General features: G+C 42.7%; 1 long non-coding RNA gene across 1 annotated transcript in view; it reads left to right on the top strand.

Moving 5' to 3' along the window:
- The window catches only part of LOC108533729 (uncharacterized), a 5240-nt gene extending 1520 nt beyond the window's left edge, over positions 1-3720 (top strand). The window contains exon 2 of the long non-coding RNA XR_001886808.1: positions 2848-3720. This is a non-coding gene — a long non-coding RNA (uncharacterized LOC108533729). The remainder of the gene's footprint in view (positions 1-2847) is intronic.
- Positions 3721-4762: the final 1042 nt, after the last annotated feature.

The following is a 4762-nucleotide window of genomic DNA, read 5'->3' as shown; positions in this document are numbered from 1 at the left end:
CACGACATGCGAATCTTCTTCCACCCCACGTCCCCGCTTTCTTCTGAACATATGTCCAGCAGATCGTGGGGCCAGGGAGGGCGGGGGAAGGGGAGCAGGATGGGAACCATATTTACAGTGCTTAACTCAGCAATTGCTAAAGGAAGAAATAATGACTTCCAGGGGGCTCTGGGCCTTTTTTCCAAGGCCTTTGTGTTTTCATAATCTATGACAATTTTGTGGTGTAAGCAAAAGTTATTACAAAACATGGAACCAGCCTAATGAGGAAGGTTATGTTCTAAACCAGGAGGGACTATCTCTTTGTAGAGGAAATTCAAATTTGGCTGGCTTTGGAATTCAGAATCCCTGGGCTTTCCAGAGAACTTTTGGGAGAGACTTTCTCGAGCTTGGTGTGTCTGACAACTGGAACTGGCCTTTCAGTTTTTCTAGAGATCAGATGGTTTGTTATTTCAAAAGGTGTCTGGCCCATGGATGGGAAAAGTTGACTAGCTAGTTAGGTTTACCGGAGACAGATTGGTGTAGATAGGGCACAAGACTTGTGGCCAGGCGATGGGTTTGAGTCTCAGTCGTCATCTGGAGCAAGTCATTTAATATCTGTAGGTTTCAGTTGCTCTGGTGTTAAAATTGGGATTGTGTCCCCTTCCCTCTAGGCTGCTGACAAAAAAAAGTGAGATGACATAAGTTTAAGGCACGGTGGGAATTCTTTTTTTTAATGTCAATAGTTTGTGGGGTACAAGTGGTTTTTGGTTAGTTACATGGATTAAGTTCTTCAGTGGTGATTTCTGGGATTTTGGTGCTCCCATCACCCAAGCAGTGTACATGGTGCCCAAGATGTAGTCTTTTATCCCTCACCCCCCTCCCAATCTGCTCCACTTCCCAGTCCCCAAAGTCCACTGTATCATTCATATGCATGGCATGTATGCATTCTTGACAATTAAAGAAGTATGCAGTGATCCCTTCTAATGCTTCTTCATGCAAAGTGCTGGCTCACACTTTCTACAGAGGAGAGAGGCTGAGAACTACAAAGCCTACTGATGAACAGGAGGGAGGTTATTTATACAGTGGCCCAGGGCACCATATTACATGGGTGTTTGGGAGGCTGGTTTTGGTTCCAAGTTTGCCCACTCCCTGGTCATCTTCCAGGCAGGTCTTAGAATCATAACTTTGATCACATTCCTTCCCTACCCAGGAAACTCTCTTGTCAAACCCAGACAAAAAGCACCTGCCTGCTCCATCTTGCCTGCCTTTTCTTCTGTAACTAAATCATCTTATGCCTCACTCTCCATCTTAGCAAAGTGAACACTGGATGCAGTTTAGCCACTTGCCCGATGTTTTCATGGTACGTTGCTTGGAGGCCCTCACTCCTCCTTCACCTTCCTATTCCTCTTCCTCCTCCTCTCTGTTACATCTTGTTCATTTGTCATTTCTTATAAGATCCTACTTCAGCTTCAGCCCTCTCTGACTCTCCATTGAGTAGGAACACCTCAAGTAGACACTCCAAACCCTCTGATAAACCCTAGCAACCATCTTTTTTCAGTCTCTACAGTTCAAAAATCGAATAATGCCCTAGGTAAAGGCAGTTGACTTGACTTCTCCAGAAGGTAAACTGAGACCCACCCAGGGAACAAACTGGACAGAGATTACACAGTAAATCCATGACAGACAGAAATAAAAACCCTGCATCCTGATTCTAGTTTGCCTGGAGTTTAAAAAGAGGTTCTTTAGCTTGAATATCCCAGAATAGCCTCTCCCAGGCTGACCCGCTGTGAAGTGATGTGTTGCAAGGGTTGTTTTTTTGCCTTGGCTTAACTCTTAAAAAAACACCCCAAACTCCCAAAATCAGCCTAAAAAAAAGCCGTTTCTCACAATGTCATCCAGTTGCCAAGTTTAAACTTAGTATATTACATTATGAACGCCTCCAGGCCTCACTCTCAGCTTACTGTGACGCTCAGGTATCTGAACTGAGTTCAGAAATCACAGTTTATTGAAGGAAACAGATCATTAAGTCACTCCACTGGACTGAAGCTGTTGACGTTGTTTATTTGGAGAAGCTGAGCACTGACTAATGTTCTCTTGATTTGCGTGGATCAGGACTAACTGGAGCTATTTAACAAAGGGTGTGGCCATCAGATAGCATGGGACCCATCTGGGCTAACGGGAAGAGGAACGGGACAGTGGTGTGCTGAAGCTTGCACTGGCTTGTGAAAGCTGATTGGTAAATTTTCAGGAATTTTGCAAGCTGGTTGTTGAACGCAGCCATTGTTAAAAATTAAATGATACAAATATATAATTAATTATATCTTAAAAAGATAATAAATACTAACAACAGATCAGATCCTAATTTTTTTAAACTACACTTTACTGTCATCTATGTGCTTGAGTTATGTCTATTACACATGTGGTGGGAAGACTATAGCGTGGTATACTCTTTCTTGTTCATTTGTCATTTCTTATAAGATCCTACTTCAACTTCACCCCTCTCTGACTCTCCACTCTCTTCCCAGTTCCACAGTTAGTAACGTCACATTGGTAGCTTGAAATTGGCCATGGTGACAATATTTACACCACAGAAATTGGCACACTCTATATTCAGGGCTTGATTTATTGTTGTGTTGATTATCTCGACTTAAGGCAGTGATAGAGAAAATGTTAATACGGTAAGATTAGATGTAAAAGTGTGCCGCGTCTGTAGCAGTGACATTGTGAATCATAATATATTGAGGTAATATTTTCTAGTTTTGAAAACTACTACCTGATTCAGCAAAAAAGTGGCTCATATGGAAAAAAAGCAGCGAAGTTCTGAAATGTGTCTTCATTGTTTCACTTTTATCTTACTTATTATTGTAGATGTAATTACTAACCAACATTCACATCAGATTCGCAATTGGAAAGCCAGCTGTTAAACACTTACCAGCTCACTACTGGAAAGAAGTATATATGGACTACTCCCTTGGGATTCCAGAAGAAAGAACGTTATAAAACACCTACAACTTGGCAATCAGGGGCCTGAGGTACAGCTGAAGTACACCTGTGGAACAGGAGATGCTAATTCCTGGGAAGAGAGCAACACAGATTTTACAGTCAGCAGCCAGAGGTTACCCTCAGAACAAGAATGTGAAAAATAAACCAGATATGCTAAACTGAAATCTACCACTGGACACCAACAAGGTTAAATGGTAGAAAAGCCATAATCACTTCTAAATTCAAGGGTAGGATTAATACTATATTTTCACAGTACCTGAAAGTTCTGTGGCCTTTCCTAGACACCACTTCATGTGATTGCCGGAACAGAACTGAGGTTGAGGGGAAAGTTAGGTATCAGCATTGGGCCCATTTTACAGATGGGAAACTGAGACAGTGGAAGGCAAAATGGTTTGCCCAAGGTTACTTTTTCTGCATAAATGGCTACCCTGGGACTAGATGGGGACAGAACTCCACAGACTTGGGGGTCAGACATACTTTGGTTAAAAACTCAACCTTGACATTTATGTAACATTGGTAACGTTACTTTACCTTTTTAAGCCTTGGGTTTTTTGTTTGTTTGTTTAAACTTACAAAATGGGGATGATAAAGCCTAGATCCCAAGTTTGCAGTGAGGGTTAGTTTAAGATGATGACAGATGCAAAGGACTTGATGATTGGGAAGCCTTTGCACCTCCTATCATGTATTACATTACTTATATTTGATTTTGAAATACAGTATAAGACTCTTTTGGCTAACGTATTTACTTTTCTAATTATATTTGTTGGGTTTAGGTAAATTACTCTGCATGGCCTTAGGCCAAACCAATTTGAGGGGGTGGGGGCAGGGGCAGGGAAGAAGGAGAAGGGAAGACGTGAGTCAGAAGAGGAAATCTGGTTATGATTCTGTGAAGGTGGAGGTGGACCTGGAGCATTTGGACAGGGGAAATAATTAAAATTTTGTAAAGGGCTCCTTCACTCACTGATAATTGGAGATAATCTGTATACACTATCATGTTCAACAAGGCCATTTCACGCAACAGAAGCTGGAGCTCCAGATGGACTGCCTCTGCCTAGACTTATGGCTCCACATCACCACCAGCAGAAATGAGAAGGCTTGGAGACCTCTGTGTCCCCAAACCCTCACAGCCTCACCAGCACTCTCTGCCTTGGAACAAAACCCAACTCCATGAAAAACTGAGGCCTCAGGTCATCCCTCAGCTGCCAGGGCAGGGAGGCAGCCATCCCCCTACTTCCCAGAGTGCTCACTCCTCCTTCTGGATGGGCCTTTCTTCTTAGAGCTTGTCAGCACTAGGCATGCTATTAATTCACTAGACTGTAATCTCTGTGAGGGCAGGGGTTTTTATTTCATGTGGGACCTAGAACAGTGCTAGAGACACAAAAGGCTCTCAATAAATAGTGGCTCAAAGAAGAGTGTAAAATGAGTCATCCTCATCTTTTGTTTTCTCTTTCAAATAACAATCCATTCTTTGATCAAGCTCAACAGGTTCAGATTTGGCTCAGGGCTCACAAGGGTAAACCGAGGAGGTAAGGGTGTTGTTGAAGGTTTGAGGGGTGCTCACTGCAAAAACAGGCATCTCTGAGGATGGGCCATGGACCAGCCGACATGGACTGAATGAGGCAATGGAGCTCAGTAGTTAAGAATGTGGTGGTTCAAATCCAGGCCCCACCATTTATTAGCTATGTAACCTTGGGCAAGTTACTTTATCTCTCTGAGTCTCATTTTCCTTATCTGTAAAATGTGGATAAAAATATCCACCTCTTAAAGTTGTAGTGCAGGT

This window comes from Rhinopithecus bieti, unplaced genomic scaffold (assembly GCF_001698545.2).
Source record: "Rhinopithecus bieti isolate Rb0 unplaced genomic scaffold, ASM169854v2 scaffold_11252, whole genome shotgun sequence".
In the NCBI taxonomy this organism is placed as follows: domain Eukaryota; kingdom Metazoa; phylum Chordata; class Mammalia; order Primates; family Cercopithecidae; genus Rhinopithecus; species Rhinopithecus bieti.
Note: the sequence above shows the minus strand (reverse complement) of the source record. Positions and strands in the feature narration are given on the sequence as shown.